At 35.9% G+C, this 24714-nt stretch overlaps 1 long non-coding RNA gene across 1 annotated transcript in view; it reads left to right on the top strand.

Annotated features, from left to right (window-relative positions):
• LOC139363731 (uncharacterized) overlaps positions 1–24417 on the top strand; it is a 128267-nt gene extending 103850 nt beyond the window's left edge. Inside the window, exons 6-7 of the long non-coding RNA XR_011624562.1 lie at positions 23078–23128; positions 23999–24417. This is a non-coding gene — a long non-coding RNA (uncharacterized lncRNA). The remainder of the gene's footprint in view (positions 1–23077; positions 23129–23998) is intronic.
• Positions 24418–24714: the final 297 nt, after the last annotated feature.

Here is a 24714-nt window from a genome sequence, read left to right as displayed (position 1 = left end):
GGTACATGAGATACTTGTCTTTTTATTATTTTTAATGTACATTAAAATTTTACTTGATTTATAATTTTTATATAATCCGGCTATGAATATATACTCATATATATAGATATATGATCACATATATATGGGTGTATATATGTATGTATATGTGTATATATATGTATATATTTTTTGTCCTACTCCATGGCATATATTTTCGTTTTGCTTCTGGTATTATCACACTTAAGAAAGCAGAATTTTCTTTATATTGGTTTTTATTTTATTATGTTTTTATTTTGTGTATTATCTTAATTAAAAAGAACTTTTCACTTTCATTTTTATCTATGCTTTGTGCAATTGCTTCCTGCTTAAAAAATGTTGTCTACCTCAAATTTATGAAGATATTTTGCCATATATCCTTTAGAACTTACTTGATTTAGTTTTTCTCATTTAGATAAGCAATCGTTTGGAATGGATTTGTGTGCATAGTGTGAAATCTATGGCTATGGTTTGTATTTTTTTATATTAGAACTTGTGTTTTATATTGTTGAATTAAAATATTAGCACAAAGTTGATGGCTGGAAACAACAAAATTTATTATCTTACAATGTTCTAGGTTAGAAGTCTAACAGAGGTCTTGTCCAGCTAAAATAAAGTTTTTGGCAAGCAAGGCTATGTTCTTTCTGGAGGCTCTAGGGGAGAATGCATTTTCCTGCCTTTTCCACCTCTAGAGGCCATGTTTACTCCTTGACTCATAGCTCCTTCATCTTAAAGCCAGCATCAATGGGTCAAGTTCTGTGTAGCATTGTTTTCCTGTTAGTTGCATGCATCTCTCTCTGACTCTGACCTTTTCTCTCTAGGTAGATTTAAAGTTTTCTGATTGGCAACTGGTTGAAAGAGTTACTATCTAAAGGTCTGGAATCAAATAGAAAAGAATGTCTGGGTTACAATAGGGATTGTGAGATCAAGGTCTTATCATGCAGGTGAAGCCTTCAGGTAGCAGGCTTCAGACAGAATAGATTGTAAATGTTTTTTTACCATACTTAAGGAGTCTGTTCTATCAGTTTTAAAGTCTCTGTATTGATGTTTGTGAGGCATGTCTGATTCCCACTTCCTGTCATGTCCTGAACTAGTTATTTAGGATAATTTGGGGAGGGGAGGGTCCATCAGTCAGTTTGGGGGGTTTAGAATTGTATCTTTGGCTTACATCTTTTATGGATATTTCAAATAAATGGAATCACACAATTTGTGGCTTTTGTGTCTGGCTTCTGTCACTTAGAAATGACGTTTTCAAAGCGTATCCATGTTGTAGCATGTAACAGTACTTCATTCCGTTTTGGGCCTGGATAATATTCCATTGTATAGATATATTAAATTTGCTTATTGCTTTAGCAGCTTATGGAAATTTGGGTTGTTTCTGCTTTTTGTCTTTTATGAATAATGCATCTGTGGACATTCATATACAAGTTTTTGTGTGAACATGTTTTTAACTGTCTTGAGTATATACCTAGGAGTAGAATTGCTGGTTCATATGATAATTCTAAATTCAACTTTTTTAGGAACTGCCAAACAATTTAAAAAAGTGGCTGTCCCATTTTACATCCCTATCAACTATGTGTTAGAGTTCTCGTTTCCTCACTGATGTTTGGTATCATCTGTCTTGCTGGTCAAAGCCATTGTCTTAGTCTGTTTCCTGCTAACATACCAGAATGTAACAGACCGGGTAATTTATAAAGAAAGTAAGTTTATTTGGCTCATGTTTCTGGAGGCTGGAAATTCCAAGAGCATGGTGCTAATACCTGGTGATAATCATCTCATGGTGGAAGCTGGCACACAAGACAGAAAAAAAGAGCCTGCTATTACCCACTCCTGCAGTAACAGCATTAATCCATGTATGAGGGTAGAGTTCTTATGGCAAAATAACCTCCCAAAGGCAGCATCTCTTAACACTAATTTAATAGCAATTAAATTTCATCATGAGTTTTAGCAAAGACATTCACGTCATAGTAGCCATCCTAGTGGATGTGAAGTGATATCTCATTGTGGTTTTGATTTGCATTTCCCTAATGACTAATGATGTTGAGCTTATTTTTATGTATGGACTGGCCATTTGTATATATTCTCTGAAGAAATGTCTATTCAAATCCTTTCACCATTTTCTTTTTTAAATGGGCAGTTTGCTCTTTTACTATTGAGTTGGAAGAGTTCTTCATGTATTCTAAATACAAGTCCCTAATCAGATATATGATTTCCAAGTATGTTCTCCCAATCTGTGGGTTTTTAAAATTTTATTTTTAACTGAGAAATAATAATGTTCATTTATGCAACACAGTGTGATGTTTTGATCTACGTAAACATTATTGGAAAAGTTGACCAAGCTAATTAATATATGCATCACCTCACAAACTTATTTTTTGTGGGTAGTGACAGCATTAAATATCTATTCTTTTAAAAATGTTGAAATGTGCTTTATTATTAACTGTGGTCATCATGCAGTGCAATAAGTCACTAAAGCTTATTCTAGCTTTCCACCTTTTGATCAGCATCTCCCGTTTTCCTGTCATTCTCCCTACATCCTAGCCTCTGGTAACCACCTTTCTACCCTCTGTTTCTGTGAGATTAACTTTTTTAGATTCCACATGTAAGAGAGATCATATGCTATGTGTCATTCTGTACCTGGATTATTTCACTTAGCATAATATTCTCCAGATTTATCTATGTTATCATGAATGATACAATTTTCTTCTTTTTAAAGGCTGTGCAATATCCCATTGTGTATATATGCCACATTTTCTTTATCCATTCTTCTGTTGCACTTTTAGGTTGCTCTGATAATCATGACTATTGTGACTAATGCTGGAATGAACATGCGAGTGGAGCTATCTCTTTGACATACCTATTTCACTTCCTTTGGCTATATACCCGGAAGTTGGATTGCTGGATTATATAGTGATTCTATTTATAGTTGTTTGAGGAATCTCCATACTATTTTCCAAAGTGACTTAGTGGGAATGCAAATAAATACATTTGCATTTATTTATTTATTTGCATTCCCACTAAGACTGTACAAGGTTTCCCTTTTGCTCACATCATCACAAACATTTATTATTACTTGTATTTTTAATAATAGTCATTCTAACTGATGTAAAGAGATAACCTCATTGTACTTTTAATTTGTATTACACTGATGATTATTAATGCTGAACATTTTTATATGTCTGCTGGACACTCATATCTCATGTTTTGAGAAGTTTCTGTTCAGATCCTTTGCCCATTTTCAATTTTTTTTTCTTGCTATTCAGTTGTTTGAGTTTCTTATATATTTTGGATATTGGTCCATTATCAGATGTATGATTTGAAAATATTTTCTCCCAGTCCATGGGTTGTATCTTCATTCTGACGATTATTTCCTTTGTTGTGCAAAAGTTGTTTTACTTTTATAGAGTTCCATTTGTTTATTTTTGCTTTTATTGGCTGTGCTCTTGGAATCCTATTGAAGAAACCATCACACAAATGGATGTCATAGAAATTTTCCTCTACATTTTCTTCTAGAAGCTTTAGAGTTTCAAGTCTTTTAAGTCATTTGTTCATTTTAGTTGAGATTTTGTAATTTTGTATATGGTGAGAGATAAAGGTCCAACATAATCCTTCCGCTGTGGATATCCAGTTTTCCCAGCACCACTTACTAAAGAGAGGCTTTTCCCCATTGTTTTCTTGGCAGCTTTCTCAAAAATCAATTGACCATATATTCTTGGGTTTATTTCTGGGCTTTCTAATCTTGTTCCATTGGTTGATGTGTCTGTTTTTATGCTAGTACCATGCTGTTTTAATTACAATGACTTTATAATATATTTTGAAATCAGAAATTGTAATGTCTTTAGCTGTGTTCTTTTCTCTCAGGATTGCTTTGGCTCTTTGAGGTCTTTTCTATTTCCATACGAATTTTAGGATTTGTTTTTTATTCCTGTGAAAACTGACACTGGAATTTTGATAGAAATTTCATTGAAGCTGTAGATCACTTTGAGTAAGATAAACATTTTAACAATATTAATTTTTTCAATGTATGAATATTGAGTATATTTCCATTTATTTGTATATTTCTTATACTTCTCAGTGTACAAGTTATTCACAAATTAAATTGGTAGGTGGTAGGTGGGTAACCTCCCTTGCCTCTGCTCCAATCCTGGGTGAGTGATTGTCTTGCCTCATTCCTCTCTGCTCTCTATGGGTCACTGATACTTCCTTGATGAATCACAATATGGCTTCCCAGATAATCCTCTTGAAAAGCTAGTGTTTACTCATCACTCTATCTCCTCTCCATGACAGTAGCATACACAAGTTGCTTCTAGTCAGCCTTCTTGGAACCTCTCCCTCAATGGTGTCTTTTGATGCAGAGAAGTTTAACATTTTGGGCCAGGCACGGTGGCTCATACCTGTAAACCCAGCACTTTGGGAGGCCGAAGCAGGTGAATCACCTGAGGTCAGGAGTTCGAGACCAGCCTGACCAACATGGTGAAACCCCATCTCTACTAAAAATAGAAAATTAGCTGGGCGTGGTAGCACATGCCTGTAATCCCAGCTACTCGGGAGGCTCATGCAGGAGAATCAATCGCTTGAACCTGGGAGGCGGAGGTTGTGGTGAGCCAAGATTGCACCATTGCACTCCAGCCTGGGCAACAAGAGTGAAAATCCATCTCCCAAAAAAAAAAAAAAAAAAAAAAGGTTTACCTTTTTGATAATATTCACTGTATCCATTTTATTTCTTTAGTTGCTTAAGCTTTTGCTGTTACATCTACGAAACTGCAGCCTAAATTATAGTAACACAGATTTATAGCTATGTTTCCTTCTAAGAGTTTTATAGCTCTAGCTGTTTGATTTAGCCCTGTAAATTTGAGCTAATTTTTATACATAGTGTGAGGTAAAAGTCCAAATTGTTTTGCATCTGGATATTCAGTTGTCTCATTATCATGTGTTGAGAAGATGATTATTTCCCCCATTGAATGGTTTTGGCAGTATTATAAATATTTAGTTGACCATGGATGTATGGGTTTATTTCTGAATTCTCAATTTTATTATATTGGTCACTATGCCTATTCTTGTGGCACTACTACACTGTCTTGATTATTACAACTTTGTAGTAAGTCTTGAAATATGGAATTGTAAGTTAACGTTTTCCAGGCTGTTTTGGTTATCCAGGGCCCCTTGCATTTTCATATAAATTTTATTATGGTCTTATTTACTTCTGAAAAACCAAAATTGTAGATTTAATAAGAAATTCAGTGAATCTGCAGATCCGTTTGGGGAGTACTGCTACCTCAACAATATTAAATCTTCTATGCCATGTACATGAAATATCAATTTATTTAAATCTGCCTCAATTTATTTTAACAATTATTTGTAGGTTTCAGTGTAAAAGTATTGGACTTTATCTTTAAAATTGTAGTTTTAAATTATTTTTGATGTTAGTGGCATTGTTTTTTCAATTTTCTTTTCAGATTGTTCACTTCCAGTATATAGAAATACAACTGGTTTTAGGGAGAGGGATGTCAGAAATACAATGGAACAGGAGGTCTCCTGTTTGTGTCCCCCCAAAACAATAATTTGTCAGTGATAGGGGAACAAAAATGGTTTGTTATAGCTTGGAGATCCAGGTAGGAGGATACAATACCTTAGTAGAATCAAAGACATAGGAGGGTCACTTTTGAGAAGGCAGGCTTGAACCTGCACAGAAGGATTGCCCACAGTAGTCTCAGATACAGACCTGGAAATAGTCCTGTACGCCCATGGACTCAGCTATAGTTTTGTCACCTGGGCTTTCCACAAAGGGAGCTGGTTGGAGGCACATCTGCTTGTGCCTTGGGTAACAGACTTGTTAACCTCATTACCAGCTGTTGATTATGAAGTGGCCTGTAAACCAAGTCCACCTCCCAGCTGTGATCTGGAAGAATCCTGCTTACCAAGAACCCAGAAGGAGATATAACCATCCTTGCCCTGGAGACAGGCTTGCCAACCTAATTTGACTGCGGATTTGAAACTTGCCCTATGATTTGGTTCTAGCCCTTTTCAGTTGGAGTCTAGGAGCAGTCTTGCCTTCCCTTCAGAGAGGAGTACATGGAGGAGCACGTTCCCCACTGAGCCCTAAGGAAAGACTGAGTCAAAGGCAGGAATGCCAATGTAGGTTCCACTGCAGTTCCACTGGCCCTATGACCCAGTACTGGCTGCACTCCATTGAGATCTGGGGCCAGTCCTGCTGCCTAGGAACCTAGAAGGAGGCATACCCATCCCCAAAGACAGACCTGTACATATCAGTACCAGCTGTCAACACTGAAGCAACCCTGTGATTCCATTGTCGCCCATCAGCCACACTGCAGGACCATTTCTGATTGTCCATGGATGTACCCAGTGATGCAGTATGAGCCACCCCCATCTGCATAACTGGTATCAGGCCCACCATCTGTGGATCCAAATGTGGACCCTGAAATGGACCCTTTCCCCAGCACTAGCCTTACTGACCAATGTCCTGCAGACAGTTCCATCTACCCAGAGACCATGCAGGATCCGCAATTGCCTGATAGCAAGCCTAGGAACCATAGACTTCATTGCAGACCCAGAGGCAGTCACATAACTTAACCACAAAACCACTTTACTTCATTCCCAAGAGGCAATTTCCTCAGTAAGGGGACCTGATAGAATAAGGTCATTATCTGCAGAAACCAGACTATCAGAAATAGAGATGTTTGCTCCTTCAAATGCATGAACACTGATGCAAGCCTACATGAATCACAAAGAATCAAGCAAATATGACACCACAAAAAGAACAGAGCTCCAGTAGCCAACATAAAAAATTGAAGATCTACAAATTTCCTGACAAACAATTCAAAGTATTCACTTTAAATATGCTCAATGACATGAAATGTAAGAAAACACAAATAGAAAAACAAAATCAGGAAAATGATTTAGGGAAAAAGAGAAATGTAGTGAAGAAATAAACACCATAAAGAAGAATCAAACAGAAATCCCAGAACTGAATAATACATTGACAACTGAAAAAAATTAATAGAAAGCTTGAATATCATACTTGATCATGAAGAAGAAAGAATCAGTGAATAGAAGGACAGGTCATTTGAAATTAGCCAGTTAGAGGAACAAAAAGAAAAGAAAAAGATGAGAAAGAATCAAGAAAGCATATAGGACATGTGGGAACCACCCAACAAATGAATATATGCATTATAAGAGTTCCAGAAATATGCTGGAAAGAGAAAAAATGTAGAAAGCTCATTTAAAGAATAACATGGCCACTTCCCAAAATCTTCAGAGCAATGCTAAATGTAGATTCATGAAACTTTCAGATCCCCACTCTATATTAATCAAAAGAAGATTACTCAGAGAAACCTTACCATCAGATTGTCAAAAGTTATGACAGAGAACTTTGAAAACAGTGAAAGAAAAGTGACTTACCACATACACAGGAGTATGTATTAGGCTATCAGCAAATTTTCCAGCAGAAACTTTGCAGGCCAAGGGGAGCGGAATAATATATTTAATGGGCTGAAAAACAAAACAAAAAATGCCAACTAATAATATTATAATCAGCAAAGCTGCCCTTCAGAAATAAGAAAAGATAATGATATTCTAAGACAAATAAAAACTGAGGGAATATATCACCACTAAATGTGTTTTACAGGAAATACTAAAGAGAATTCCTCAAGCTGAAACAAAAGGATGTTTAGTAATAAAACTTACAAAATGAAAACATATAATAGTAAGGTAAACCTAAATTCAGAATACTTTAATACTATAATAGCTGTACATAAGTCACTTTTAACTCTAGTATAAAAGTTAAAAGCCAAAAGAATAAATGACTGTAACTATGATAATTTGTTAAAAGATACATAAGATAAAAATGTGTAAAATATAACACCAATAGCATACAATGTGTGTTTGGTGGATGGAGGAGTAAAATGTAGAGTTTTTATACATGAATAAGTTTTTATTTTAAAATAGATTTGTTATAACTAAAAATATTTTATGTAAGCCTCGTGGTAGCCACAGAGGAAAACAAAATAGGAAGTACACAAAAGATAAACAGAAAAGAAACATTGAGCAGTAGTTTGTAGTTCTCCCTTCATTTCCCTTGTTAGCTGTATTACGAGGTATTTTATTCTTTTTGTGGCAATTATGAATGGGAGTTCTTTTGTGCTTTAGTTCTCTGCGTGCCTGTTGTTGGTGTATAGAAATTCTAGTGACATTTGCACATTTATTTTGTATTCTGAGACTTTCCTGAAGTTGCTTAATAGCTTAAGAAACTTATGGGCTGAGATGTGAGGGGTTTTCTAGATACAGGATCATGTCATCTGCAAAAAAAAAAAAAAAAAAAAAAAAAAAAGATAGTTTAATAACCTGTCTTCCTCTTTGAATACCCCATATTTCTTTCTTTTGCCTGCTTGCCCTAGACAGAATTTTTAATACTATGTTGACTAGGAGTGGTGAGAGAGGACATCGATTTGTGCCAGTTTTCAAGGAGAATACCACTTTTTCCCACTCAGTATCATATTGGCTGGCTCTTATTATTTTGAGGTATATTCCTTCAATACCTATGACACAAGCAAATGGAAAATAATTTCAGGTTTATGGATAGGAAGAGTCATTATCTTGAAAATGACCATACTGCCCAAAGCAATTTACAGATTCATGCTATTCCCATTAAACTACCATTGATTGACATTCTTCACAGAACTAGAGAAAAACTATTTTAAAATTCTTATGGAACCAAAAAAGAGCTCGAATAGCCAAAGCAATCCTAAGCAAAAAGAGAAAAACTGGAAGTATCACTCTACCTGACCTCAAACTATACTATAGGGCTACAGGAAACAAAACAGCATAGTACTGGTACAAGAACAGACACAACCCAGAAATCAGACCACACACCTACATCCATCTGATTTTCAACAAACCTGACCAAAAGAAGAATGGGGAAATAATTTTCTATTTAATAAATGGTGCTAGGAGAACTGGTTAGCCATATGCAGAAAATTGAAACTGACCCCCTTTCTTACACCATTTACAAAAATCAATTCAATATGGATTAAAGACTTATATGTAAAACCCAAAACCATAAAAACACTACAAGAAAACCTAGGTAGTACCATTCAGGACACAGGGATGGTCAAAGACTTCATGACAAAATGCAAAAAGCAATTGCAACTAAAGCTAAAATTGACAAATGGGATCTAATTAAACTAAAGAGTTTCTGCACAGCAAAATAAACTATCAACAGAGTAAACAGACAACCTAGAGAATGGGAGAAAAATTTTGCAATCGATGCACTCAATGAAAGTGTAATATCCACCAACTGTACAGAACTTAAACAAATTTGCAAGAAAAAAACCCATTAAAAAGTTGGCAAAGGACATGAACAGGCACTTATCAAAAGACGACATACGTGCAGCCAATAAGCATATGAAAAAAATCTCAACATGACTGACCATTAGAGAAATGAAAAGCAAAACCACAATGAGATACAATCTCATGCCAGTCAGAATGGTTATTATTAAAATGTCAAAAAAATAATAGATGCTGGCAAGGTTGCAGAGAAAAAGGAATACTTTTACACTGTTGGTGGGATTGCAGTCAACCATTATGAAAGACACTGGTGATTCCTCAAAGACCTAGTAACGGGATTACCCAGTAATGGTATTACTGAGTATATACCTAAAGGAATATAAACCATTCTATTATAAAGACACATGCACACATATGTTCAAAATAGCACTATTCAAAATAGCAAAGACATGGAATCAACCTAAATGCTCATCAATGGTAGACTGGATAAAGAATACGTCTATGCAACTGTAACTTTACAAGGACATGGATGGAGCTGGAGGCCATAATCCTTAGCAAACTAATGCAGGAACAGAAAACCAAATACCACATGTTCTCACTTACAAATGGGAACTAAATGATAAGAATGCATGGATGCATAGAGGGAAACAATGCACACTGACTGGGTCCTACTGGAGGACAGAGGCTGGGAGGAGGGAACAGATCAGCAAAAATAACTAATGGATAGTAGGCTTACTACTTGACTGATGCAATAATCTACACAACAAACCCCCATGACACATGTTTACATATGTAACAAACCTTCACATCCTGCACATGTACCATTAAACTTAATAAAGAGAAAGGAATCAAAGAATTATGTTACAAAACAACAGCAAATAGCAAGAGATGAAAAAGGAAATTAAAATGTCATAAACAATAAAATTGCAGTAGTAAGTCCTTACCCATTAATAATTAAATATAAATCGATTAAATTTGACAGTCAATAGATGCAGAGTGAAATGATAAACAGAAAAATAAGATTCAACAATATGCTGCTCATAAAAGACTCATTTAAATCCTAAGGATTTAAATCCATAGGCCGAACTCATTTAAATCCATAGGCCGAATTTAAATCCATAGGCCGAAAATAATGAGATGGAAAAAGATATTCCAAGCAAGTGAAAACCAAAAGGAGCAAGGGTGGCTATATTTCTATTAGACAAAATGAACTCAGTCAAAATCTGTCACAGGAGACAGGGAAAATTACTATATAATGATAAAAAGGGTCAATTCATCGAGATAATATAAGAATTATAAACATATATGCAGCCAACACAGTAGCACCTAAATATATAAAGCAAAGATTGCCTAAAACCTAAGGGAGAAACAGAAATACAATAATAGCAGGGAGTTTCAATGCCCCCTTCAACAACAGATAGATCATTCAGATAAAACTCGAATAACCCTATAGACCAAATAGACCTAACAGATACATATGCAGCACATTCCATCCAAAGAGAAGAATACACACTCTTCCCAAGTACACATGGGACATCCTCCAGAATAGATTATATGTGGGGCCACCAAACAAATATTAACACATTTGAAGCTTTAAATAATATCAAATGTATTTTTCAACCACAATGATATAAAACTCAAATTCAATAAAAGGATAAATTTTGAAAGAATACAAACATGTAAAAAGCACACTACTGAACAACCAGTGTATCAAAGAAGATATCAGAGATGCAAAGATGTTTCTATATGTACAAATCAGTAACCATAGTACACCACATTAGCAGAATGGAGAATTTAAAAATTATACAATCACCCAATAGATGCAGAACAAGGATTTGACAAAATTTGGTATCCTTTCACAATAAAAAAAAAAAAAAAACCTCTCAACAAATGAGATATACGAGGAATTTACCTCAACATACTGAAGAACATACATGACAATCCTATAGCTACATTATTTTCAATGGTGAAAAGATGAAAGCTTTTCCTCTAACATCAGCAACAAAGCAAGAATGTCCAATCTCACTATTTGTATTAACATAGTACTAGAAGTCCTAGGTAGAGCAATTAGGCAAGATAAATAAATGAAAAGTATCTATACTGCAAAGAAATAAGTTAAATTATCTTTATTTATAAATGATATGATTATATTTATAGGAAACCCGAATACTTCCCCCAAAACCTGTTAAAGCTAATAAATGACTTCAGTAAAGTTGCAGGATGCAAAATTAGTATAAAAAACAGTTCCCTTTCTATAGACTAACAAGTTACCTAAAAATTATATTAAGAAAACAATTCCATTTATAATAGCATCAAACATAATAAAATACTTAGGAATAAGTTTAACCAATGCGTTACCTTTTGAAAGAAATTGTAAAAGATGCAAATAAGGGGAAAGATGTCCTGTGTTTACAACTTAGAAGAATTAATCTTGTTAAAATGGTTATACTACCCAAAGCAATCTTCAGATTCAGTGCAATCCTTATCAAAATACTAATGTCATTTTTTTTCATAGAAATAGACAAAAATCCTAAAATGTATGTGGAACCACAAAAGACCTTGCGTAGACAAAATAGTCTTAAGAAAAAATAACTGGAGGCATCACGCTTCTGAATGTCAAATTATATTACAAACCTCTAGTAGTCAAAACAGCATGGTACTGATACACACAGAAAGACAAATGGAGCAGAATAGAGCACCCTGAAATTAACCCATACATATATGGTAAACCAAGCTTTGAAAAGGGTGCCAAGAATATGTGATGGGGAAAGGACAGTGTGTTGAATATATGATGTTGAGAAAGCTAGATGTCTGTATGCAAAAAGATAAAATTATATCCTTATATTACACACAAAATTAACTCAACATGGATTAAAGACTTAAATGTAAGACCTGAAACCAAAACTTTTTTAGAAGAAAACATAGGGGAGAAAAAAAAATATTCCTAGACATTGTTGTTGGGAATGATATTTTGGATATGACACCAAAAGCACAGGCAACAAAAGCAAATGTAAACAAGTATGACTATATCAAACTATAAAGTTACTGCACAGCAAAGGAAATAATGAACAAAATGAAAAGACAACCTGAAAAATGAGAGAAAATATTTGCAAGCCATCTATTTGGTAAGGGTGAATATGCAAAACTATAAGAAACTTATATAACTCAAAAACAACAATAATCTGATTTAAAAATCAGCAAACAACAATTGATAGTTAATTCTGTGTATCAACTTGACTGCAATAAGGGATGCCCAGACAGCTGAGAAAACATTATTTCTGGGTGTGTCTATGAGGGTGTTTCTGGAGAGATTAACATTTGGATCATCAGATTGAGTAAAGAAAATCAGGAGAGGCCAAGACAGCCAAATATGAATAGCTCCAGTCTTCATCTCCCAGCGAGACCAATGCAGAAGGTGGGTGATTTCTTCATTTCCAACTGGGGTACCCAGTTCATCTCATTGGGACTGGTTAGGCAGTGGGTGCAACCCACAGAGAGTGAGCAGAAGCAGGGTGGGGCATTGCTTCGCCTGGGAAGTGCAAGGAGCAGAGGGACCTCCCTCCCCAACCCCAGGGAAGCCTTGATGGACTGTGCTACCCAGCCGGGTTACTATGCTTTTCCCAGTTTTTGCAATTGCAGATCAGGAGATTCCCTTGTGTGCCTAGACCATAAGGGCCCTGGGTTTCAAGGACAAATTTAGGCAGCTGTTTTGGCAGACACCAAGCTAGCTGCAGGAATTTTTTTCATACCCCAGTGGTTCCTGGAACCCCAGTGAGAAACGTTCACTCCCCCTGGAAAGGGAGCTGAAGCCAGGCAACCAAGTGGTCTTGCTCAGCGAGTCCCACTCCCACAGAAGCCAGCAAATTAAGAACTACTGGCTTGAAATTCTCACTGCCAGCACAGCAGTCTAAAGTTGACCTGGGACGATTAAGCTTGGTGTGGGGAGAGGCGTCCGTCATTACTGAGGCTTTAATAGGCAGTTTTCCCCTGACAGTGCTAAGGAGATTGGGAAGTTTGGACTGGGCAGAATTCACCACAGCATAGCAAAGCAGCTGTGGCCAGACTGCTTCTCTAGATTCCTCCTCACTGGGCAGGGCAACTCTGAAGGAAAGGCAGCAGCCCCAGTCAGGGGCTTACAGATAAAACTCTCAACTCCCTGGGACAGGGCACCTGGGGGAAGGGGCAGCTGTGGGCGCAGCTTCAGTGGATTTAATCTTTCCTACCTGCCAGCTCTGAAGAGAACAACTAATCTTGACAAGGGGGATTGTCCCAGCACAGCACACCAGCTCTAAGGGACAGACTGCCCCCTCAAGTGGGTCCCTGATCCCCATGCCTCCCGACTGGGAGAGACCTGCCAACAGGTGTCGACAGATGCCTCATTCAGGAGAGCTCTGGCTGGCAACAGGTCAGTGCCCCTCTGGGACAAAACTTCCAGAGGAAAGAGTAGGCAGCAATCTTTTCAGCCTCCACTGGTGACACCCAAGCAAACAGGGTCTGGAGTGGACTTCCAGCAAACTGCAGCAGACCTGCAGAAGAGGTCCTGACTGTTAGAAGAAACACTAACAAACAGAAAGCAGCAACATCAACATCAACGAAAGATACCCCCACACAAAAACCCCCTCCAAAGGTCATCAGCCTCAAAGATCAAAGGTAGATAAATCCACAAAGATGAGGAAAAAAAAACAGCACAAAAACACTAAAAATTCCAAAAACCAGAATGCCTCTTCTCCTCTAAATGTTTGCAACTCCTCTCCAGCAAGGGCACAAAACTGGATGGAGAACAAGATTGATGAACTGACAAAGTAGGCTTCAGAAGATAATAATAAACTCCTCTGAGCTAAAGGAACATGTTCGAACCCAATGCAAGGAACCTAAGAACCTTAATAAGTTACAGGAACTGCTAACTAAAATAACCAGTTTAGAGAGGAAGATGAATGACCTGATGTAGCTGAAAAACACAACAGAACTTCGCATAGTATACACAAGTATCAATAGGCGAATCGATCAAGTGGAAGAAAGGATATCAGAGATTGAAGATCAACCTACTGAAATGAGGCATGATGACAAGATTGAGAAAAAAGAATGAAAAGAAATGAAAAAAGCCTCCAAATAAAAATATGGGACTGTGTGAAAAGACCAAACCTACGATTGATTGTTATACCTGAAAGCAACAGGAAGAATGGAACCAAGCTGGAAAACACACTTCAGGATATTATCCAGGAGAACTTCCCCAAACTAACAAGATGGGCCAACATTCAAATTCAGGAAATACAGAGAACACCACTCAGATATTCCTTGAGAAGAGCAACCTGAAAACACTTGTCGGATTCTCCAAGGTTGAAACAAAGGAAAAAATGTTAAGGGCAGGCAGAGAGAAAGGTCAGGTTACCTACAAAGGGAAGCCCATCAGACTAACAGCGGATCCCTCTGCAGAAACCCTGCACGCCAGAATAGAGTGGGGGCCAATATTCAACATTCTTAAAGAATTTTCAGCCCAGAATTTAATATCCAGCCAAACTAAGCTTCATAAGCAAAGGAGAAATAAAATCCTTTCCAGACAAGCAAATGCTAAGGGATTTTGTCACCACCAGGCCTGCTTTACAAGTGCTCCTGCAGGAAGCACTAAATATGGAGAGGAAAAACCGATACCAGTTACTGCAAAAAACACAACAAAATATAAAGACCAATGATACTACGAAGAGACTGCATCAACTAATGTGCAAAATAACCAGGTAGCATCATTATGACAGGATCAAATTCACACATAACAATATTAACCTTAAATGTAAATGAGCTAAATGCCCCAATTAAAAGATGCAGACTGGCAAATTGGATAGTCAAGACCTACTGGTTTGCTGTATTCTAAGACCCATCTCACGTGTAAAGACACACACAGGCTCAAACTAAAGGGATGAAGAAATATTTACCAAGGAAATAGAAGGAAAAAAAAAGAAGCAGGGGCTGCATTCCTAGTCTGTGATAAAACAGACTTTAAACCAACAAAGATAAAAAAAGGCAAAGGCTTTTATGGTAAAGGCATCAATGCAACAAGAGCTAACTATCTTAAATATATATGCACCCAATTCAGGAGCACCCAGATTCATAAAACAAGTTCTTAGACACCTACAAAGAGACTTAGACTCCCACACAATAATAGTGGGAGACTTTAACACCACACTGTAAATATTAGATCAACAAGACAGAAAATTAATAAGGACATTCAGGACTTGAATTCGGCTCTGGACCAAACAGACCTAATAGACATCTACAGAACTCTCCACCCCAAATCAACAGAATATACATTCTTCTCAGTGCCACATAGCACTTATTCTAAAATTAACCACATAAATGGAAGTAAAACACTCCTCAGCAAATGCAACAAAATAGAAGTCATAAAGTCTATCATGGAGAGATGAAATGGAAATCATGAAGTCTCTCAATCAAATTAGAACCCAGGTTTAAGAAAACTGACTCAAAACTGCACAACTACATAGATATTGAACAACCTGCTCCTGAATGACTACTGGGTAAATAACAAAATTAAGGGAGAAATCAAGCACTTCTTTGAAACCAATGAGAACAAAGAGACATTGTACCAGAATTACTGGGACACAGCTAAAGCAGTGTTAAGAGGGAAATTTATAGCACTAAATTCACATATCGGAAAGCTAGAAATATCTGAAATCGACACCGTAACATCACAACTAAAAGAACTAGAGAAGCAAGAGCAGATAAATTCAAAACCTAGCAGAAGACAAGAAATAACTAAGATCAGAGCAGAACTGAAAGAGAGACACAAAAAAAACCTTCGAAAAAAATCAATAAATCCAGGAGCTTGTTTTTTGAAAAGATTAACAAAATAGATAGACTGCTAGCTACACTAATAAAGAAGAAAACAGAGAAGAATTAAATAGACACAATAAAAAATGATAATGGCGATATCACCACTGATCCCACAGAAATACAAATGACCATCAGAGAATACTATCAACACCTCTATCAAATAAACTAAAAAAATCTAGAAGAAATTGATAAATTCCTGAACACATACACCCTTCCAAGACTAAATCAGGAAGAAGTCATATCCCTGAATAGAACAATAACAACTTCTGAAATTGAGGCATTAATTAATAGCCTACCAACCAGAAAAGTCCAGGACCAGATGGATTCACAGCCTAATTCTACCAGAGGTACAAAGAGCAGCTGGAACCATTTCTTCTGAAACTATTCCAAACAATAGAAAAAGAGGGACTCCTCCCTAACTCATTTTATGAGGCCAGCATTATCCTGATATCAAAACCTGGCAGAAACACACAAAAAAAGAGAATTTCAGTCCAATATCCCTGATGAACATTGATGTGAAAATTCTCAATAAAATACTGGTAAACTGAATCCAGCAGCACATCAAAAAACTTATCCACCATGACCAAGTCAGCTTCATCCCTGGGATGCAAGGCTGGTTCAACATACACAAATCAATGGATGTAATCCATCACATAAACAGAACCAATGACAAAAACTACATGATTATCTCAATAGATGCAGAAAAGTAATTTGATAAAATTCAACAACCTTGCATGCTAAAAACTCTCAATAAACTAGGTATTGATGGAACATATCTCAAATTAATAAGACCTATTTATGACAAACCCATAGCCAATATCATACTGAATGGGCAAAAGATGGAAGCATTCCCTTTGAAATCTGGCACAACACAAGGATGCCATCTCTCACCACTCCTATTCAACATAGTATTGGAAGTTCTGGCCAGGGCAATCAGGCAAGAGAAAGAAATAAAGGGTATTCAAATAGGAAAAGAGGAAGCAAAATTGTCTCTGTTTGCAAATGACATGATTGTATATTTAGAAAACCCTATTGTCTCAGCCCCAAAACTCCTTAAGCTAATAAGTAACATCAGCAAAGTCTCAGATTACAAAAGTTAATGTGCAAAAATCACAAACATTCCTATACACCAATAATAGACAAGCAGAGAGCCAAATCATAAGCAAACTCCCATCCACAATTGCTACAAAGAGAATAAAATACCTAGGAATACAATTTACAAGGGACGTGAAGGACCTCTTCAAGGAGAACTACAAACCAGTGCTCAAATAAATGAGAGGACACAAACAAATGGAAAAATATTAAACGCTCATGGATAGAATCAATATCGTGAAAATGGCCATATTGACCAAAGTAATTTATAGATTCAATGCTATTCCCATCAGGCTACCATTGACTTTCCTCACAGAATTAGAAAAAACTACCTTAAATTTCAGATGGAACTAAAAAAAGAGCCCGTATAGCTAAGACAATCCTGAGCAAAAAGGACAAAGCTGGAGGCATCATGCTACCTGACTTCTAACTATACTACAAGGATACAGTAACCAAAACAGCATGGTACCAGCACCTAAACAGATATATAGACAAATAGAACAGAACAGAGAACTCAGAAATAATATCACACATCTACAACCATCTGATCTTTAGCAAACCTGACAAAAGCTAGCAATGGGGAAAAGATTCTCTATTTAATAAATGGTGCTGGGATAACTGGGCAGCCATATGCAGAAAACAGAAACTGGACCCCTTCGTTACACCTCATACAAAAATTAAGATGGATTAAAGACTTAAATGTAAAACCCCAAACCATAAAAACCCAAGAAGAAAACCTAGGCAATGCCATTCAGGACATATGCATGGGCAAAAACTTCATGACTAAAACACCAAAGGTAATTGCTACAAAAGCCAACATTGACAACTGTAATCTAATTAAACTAAAGAGCTTCTGCACAACAAAAGAAACTATCATCAGACTGAATAGTCTTACAGAATGGGAGAAAATTTTTGCAATCTACCCATCTGACAAAGGTCTAATATCCAGAATCTACAAGGAACTTAAACAAATTTACAAGAAAAAAAAAAATAAAAACCCAACCTCATCGCAAAGTGGGTGAAGGATATCAGCAGACACTTCTCAAAAGAAGACATTTATATGGCCAACAAACATATGAAAAAAGGCTCATCATCACTGGTCATTAAAGAAAGCAAAGAAAGCAAGTCAAAACCAAAATAAGATACCATCTCATGCCAGTTAGAATGGAGATTATTAAAAAGTCAGGAGACAACAGATGCTCGAGAGGATGTGGAGAAATAAGAATGCTTTTGCACTGTTGGTGGGATTGTAAATTAGTTCAACCATTGTGGAAGACAGTGTGGTGATTCCTCAAGGATCTAGAACCAGAAATACCACTTGACCAGCAATCCCATTACTGGGCATATAACCAAAGGATTATAGATCATTCTACTATAAAGAAACATGCATACGTATGATTATTGCAGTACTGTTCACAATAGCAAAGACTTGGAACCAACTCAAATGCCCATCAATGATAGGCTGGATAAAGAAAATGTGGCACATATACACCATGGAATACTATGCAGCCATACAAAAGATTGAGTTCATGTCCTTTGCAGGGATATGGATAAAGCTGGAAGGCATCATTCTCAGCAAACTAACACAGGATCAGAAAACTAAACACCACATGTTCTTACTCGTAAGTGGGAGTTGAACAGTGAGAACATATGGACACAGGGTGGGGAGAATCATACACTGGGTTCTGTCAAGGGTTGAGGGGCAAGGGGAGGGAGAGCATTAGGACAAATAGCTAATGCATGTGGGGCTTAAAACCTACATGATGGGTTGATAGGTGCAGCAAATCAGCATGGCACATGTATGCCTATGGAACAAACCTGCACGTTATACACATGTATCCCAGCAGTTGAAGTAAAAAAAAAAAAATCCCCTCATTAATGTGGACAGCATTATCAAATTCATTAGACCAAAAGGTGGCAGAAAGGCAAATTAGTTCTCTCTTCTTGAGCTAAGACATCTGTCTTCTCCTGCCTTTCCCTTCAGAGCTCCCAGTTCTCAAGCCTTCAGACTCTAGGCCGTACACCATTGGCTCTGAGTTCTCAGGCCTTTGACCTATAGACTTAGAGTTACATTATTTCTTTTGGTTCTTGGGACTTCGGACTAGGATCAAATTACACCACTACCTTTTCGGATTCTTCCAGCTTGCAGATGGCATATTGTGGGACTTGGCCTCCATAGCTGTAAGTCAATTCCCATAATAAATCTCTGATATCTATCTGTATAATTGCTTCTGTTTTTCTAGAGAACCCTAATACAGACCTAAACATTTTTCCTAAGATGACATATAAGTGGTCAATAGGCATATGAAAAGGTACTTATCATGAGTAATCAGGGAAATGAAAATTAAAATGAGATATCATCTCACACCTGTTAAGTGGCTGCTATAAAAAGACAATAGATAACAAGTGTTGGCAAGGATATAGAGAAATGGAAATTCTTATACACCAATATGATTTAATAGGAATATTAATTGGTACAGCTAGTATGGGAAACATCATGGAGTTCCTCAAAAATTAAAAATAGAACTATGCTATGATCCAGTAACACCACTTCTGGGTATACAGTTGTTCTTTGACTTACAATGAGGTTGTGTCCTAATAAACTCATTGTGTGTAAGTTGAGAATGTTGTAAGTCAAAACTGCATTTCATACACCTACCAAACATTGTAGCTTTTTCTACCCTACCTTAAACATGCTCAGAACACTTACATTAGCTTACATTTGAACAAAATCATCTAACACAAAGACTATTTTATTATAAATGTTGACTATCCTCATGTAATTTATTGGAGATTGTATTAAAAGTGAAAAAGAGAATGGTTATATGGGTACTTGCAGTGTAGTTTCTATTAAATGCATTTTGATTTCACACCATTGTAAAGTCAAAAAATGGTAAGTCAAATTATTCTAAGTTAGGAATTGTCTGTATATCCAAAAGAAATGAAATCAGTATCTTGAAGAGATACTAAATTCATATTCATTGCAGTCTTCACAATAGCTAAGATATGGGAACAACCTGTACATCCATCAGTGCATAAATGGAGAAAGAAAATGTGAGACACACTGGAATATTATTAAACCGTAACAAAGAAAAGAAATTGTCATTTGCATCAATATGGATGAAACTGAAGTCATTATTAAGTGACATAAGCCAGAAACAGAAAGACAAAATACTGTGATCTCATTTATATGTGGAATCTGAAACACGTTGATCACACAGAAACAGAATGGTGGCTGCCAGGAACTAGTGGCTGGGGAGAATGAGAAGACATTGGTCAAAGGATATAAAATTTCAGTTATAACTGATTAAGTTCTGGAATCTAATGTAAAAATGATGAATATAGTTAAAAATAGTATACTGTGAAATTTGCTAAAAAAGCATATCTTAATTGTTCTCAGCACACACAGAAAAGGTAATGATGCGAGGTGATGGGTTAATTTACTCAACTGTAATTATTTCACACTGTATGTTTATATCAAACTGCCACAGTATACAACTTTTGTTAATTATACCTTAAGAAGGAAAAATAGAAATATAACTAGTTTTTGTATGTTGATATTGCATCCTACGTATTTGCTAAATCATTTATGAGCACCAACCGTTTTTTACGGATTCTTCAGTTTTTTTATGTATGAGATTATGCCATCTGCAAATAGTGATATTTTTACTTCTTCCTTTCCAATATGAATGACTTCATTTCTTTTTCTTGCTGTTTCCCTGGCTGCATTTCCAGTACAATGTCAAATGGAAATTGTGACACTAGACATTCGTATCTTGTTCCTCTTGTTAGCAGGAAAAGTTTTCAGTCTTTCACTATTAAGTCTGATGTTAGCTACGCTTTTTTCATAGATACTCATTGTGAGGTTGAGAAAATTCCCTTTATATTCCAACTTTGTTGAGTATTTTCATTACGAAAGTATATTGAGTTTGGTCAAATGATCGTTCTGCATTTATTGAGATGATCATATAAAGTTGTTTTACTATTATAGCATTTACTGATTTCGATGTGTAATCAACCATTTGTTCATGGGGCATTGTCTTTATGAATGCTGAGCTTTCCTTTTCTAATACACATAAATGAGTTCAAGTCTGCATTTTTTCTGTTAAGAGAGTTTTAACTGCATGCCAAAAGATTTGAAAAGTATTATCAATTATTTAAAAATATTTTCTAATTTATATTTTTATGTTTCTTAGGAATTGGGGATTATTTAAAAGTATTCTGCTTAATTTTTAAGCATTTGAGGATTTTCATAGCCATGATTTATAGTTTTTTGTGTTACCAACTAACCTCTTACCCAATTCTATCCTTAGGAAAATAAAAAATAATGCTGTGTATAATCTCCAATTTAAAATTTGTTGAGAATTGGTTAAATGACCTAGCGATTGATCAATATTGGTAATTATTCTATGTGAATTTACAACTGTGTTTTGCAGTTATTGATTGCATGTGTCTGTTTGTGATCAATTTTATTGTTATAAAAATATTTAATACTGCTTTGTTTTACCAGTTACTGAGAGATACTAAAAATCTTTTACAATAATTATTGATCTGACTAATTCTCATTTTCTGTATGTGAGGTTCTTTTACTTGTTTTGCAGGTTGAAACTATGTTTATGTGTATATATGTGTAGATTAAGTATTTTATCACAGCAAAATGTTCAACGTAATCTCTAGTACTTTTTCTTTAAAATTCTATATTGATTTTAGTATACTAGTTCTCATTTGGTTAGGATTTCCATAATACATTTTCTTTTAGAGTTCTAATATACCTTTGTCATGTAACTTTCTCTTCTTGCCACTTAAAAATTAGTCTGTTTTAAAGTTATTTGATGTCTTTTATTTTCTTTCATTGAATTGCTTGTTACACATTTAAAAGTATTTTTCATGGTGTCTCTAGATATGCTGGAATGGATTATTGACTTATTAGCATTGGTAATAAATAAGTGCTTTTTCCAAGTCCCATAAAATGAAAGTGTCTTATAATATTCTAGCACGTTTATCTCCTCATGCCTTTTGTGCTGTTGCTATATTAAATTGTATATATATCGAAAATTTTGAAATATATTATCTTTGGTTTTAACTACTCAATATTTGTTTAGTTTTGTCTATATATTTACTCCTATGTTATTCAATCTTACTTGCAGTTCCACATTTCCGAGTTTATTTTTGTTTTGCTTGAAAATATCCCTTCTCAGAATTCCAGACATTTCACATTTACTATTCAAGAGCTTAAGGATGATAGTGTCTTTTTCTAGAGATGATTTAGTTCTCTTATTGGCAAGCAGTTGAAGTAGGTGCAGAGGATTTGAACCAGGAATTGCAATTTTTCGTGCTTTAGTTTTAGTCTTTGTAAGTCCTAGTTTATTTTGGTTTGCCTACTTTCTCTGGCTTAGTTCTTCAAGATTCTCAACTGAAAGCCAATACATGTAGGACCCTCTTCTCTGGGAGACCTAAACTCCAGTTGGTGGCTGATAGCTCTACCTGTCTTCCCAGAATCTCCCTTCTTCTTGGCTTATGAAAACTTTCGCTCTTTGCTGTTTAGGGTGAGGCAAATTCATTGAGGTAAAAAGTCACGTGCAATATCAGACAAACTTTGTAGTTCTACTTTCTTTGATAACACGACCTCTCAGGTTCTAGCTAACATGGTTGCTCTTCAGTGCTTTCAAATGCCGATTTCTTTTTGTTTTATTAAATTTCTATAATTTTCTCAGCAGGAAGGCTAGGCTATTAAGCTACTCCATTACAACCAGAAGTGTAATTTTTTTCATTACTTCTTACAGTATTCTAAAATACATTTATTGTTACTCTCATTTGACAGATGAGGAAATTGGTTTTAAAAAAGTGATGTTATTTACCCAAGGTCACACAGGTGAGTGGTCAAGCTGTGCTTATTTTTTGATTCCAAAAATTGTGCTGTTAACAAAGCAATATTATAAGGTATAAAGATGTTCTAAGGCCGGGAACGGTGGCTCACGCCTGTAATCTCAGCACTTTGGGAGGCCAAGACGGGCAAATCACAAGGTCAAGAGATAGGGACCAGCTTGACCAACATGGTGAAACCCCGTGTCTACTAAAAATTCAAAAATTAGCTGGGTGTCATGGCATGTGCCTGTAGTCCCAGCTACTTGGGAGGCTGAGGCAAGAGAATTGCTTGAACCTGGGAGGTAGAGGTTGCAGTGAGCCGAGATCATGCCACTGCCCTCTAGCCTGGGAGACAGAGCAAGACTATGTCAAAAAAAAAAAAAAAAAAAAAAAATCTGAAGCATAGTGAGAATGTGATATGAAAGAAAATGGTGGAGAAACACAACATACCTGAACCAGTCTATAATCAGAACTCTGGTTTCAACTTGACTTGGTGGCAGTGTCAGTAGGGAAAGAAAGTATCTAAGTAGCCATAATAAAATGTATCTGAATCAGATTATCATAATTTAGGCAATACTTATAAGACTTCTTCATTCAGATGCAATATGCATTTCTTTAAAAGCAAGGTTATTTACTCTATTTGTCAGTATCACCACTAATGAGGCCAAACACAATACGGTGTGAACTAGAGATAACTGCTAAATGGCAAGAAAGCTAGTTAAACTCCAAGGGTATCCTTGCTCCTATTCTAGTCTGTACTCTAAAGACTAACTATATTTTGTACACCAGGTATTAATGTTTCTACTTATGCATGCTATGTTGAAATATAATGTCCCAGTACCAGGTCTAAAAAAACTCCTAATATGTTTTCTTATAGAAAATCCAAGCAAATTTCCTGGACTTTAAACTCCATGACAGCAGTAGGTCAGCATCATCTTACTTTACCTACCTACAGTAACATCAACTGATTGACAGTGTTTGAATGTAGTTGACCCTTGAACAACATGGTTTGGACCATGTGGGTCACTTATATGCAGATTTCTTTTCTACCTTTGCTATCCCTGAGACAGCAAGACAACCCCCTCTTCTTTTTTCTCTTCAACCTATTCAATGTGAAGACAACTCTTACTTAGAGACAGAGGAAAAAAAGTTACTCCCTTAAATACAGGGGAAGTGACAGCCTATGTGTTAACACATCTAACTCTTCAAAGACTAAAGACTTGATCCATCTTCCTCCAAATATCTCCTACCTGCCAAATTTAAACTAACAAATAATCCTCTAACGAGGCAAAAGTCCCCCTCTTAAAAAGTTGCCAAAGCTTCTGAGAAAGTTAACATCTCACTAATTAAATACATTTTGCCAAAATGAGGTTCATCAGCTGACATATACATTTAGTATATATTTGTTTAGTACTTGCTCTTTGAAGAGAGTCTAGAGTTTATAAATTGACTACATCATTTTTGCCTTCTTGAAACTTACAACTCATGATTAGCTACAATAAAAATAGCTGCAGTAGAGCATAATGAAGAGAGTTTTAGCTTTCACAACAAAATGGCTTTGAACAAAATTCTAGTTTCACTCCTTAGTAGCAG

The sequence above is a fragment of the Macaca nemestrina genome, chromosome 6 (genome assembly GCF_043159975.1).
Source record: "Macaca nemestrina isolate mMacNem1 chromosome 6, mMacNem.hap1, whole genome shotgun sequence".
In the NCBI taxonomy this organism is placed as follows: domain Eukaryota; kingdom Metazoa; phylum Chordata; class Mammalia; order Primates; family Cercopithecidae; genus Macaca; species Macaca nemestrina.
The sequence above is the reverse complement of the archived record's forward strand: the minus strand, read 5'-3'. Positions and strand labels throughout refer to the sequence as shown.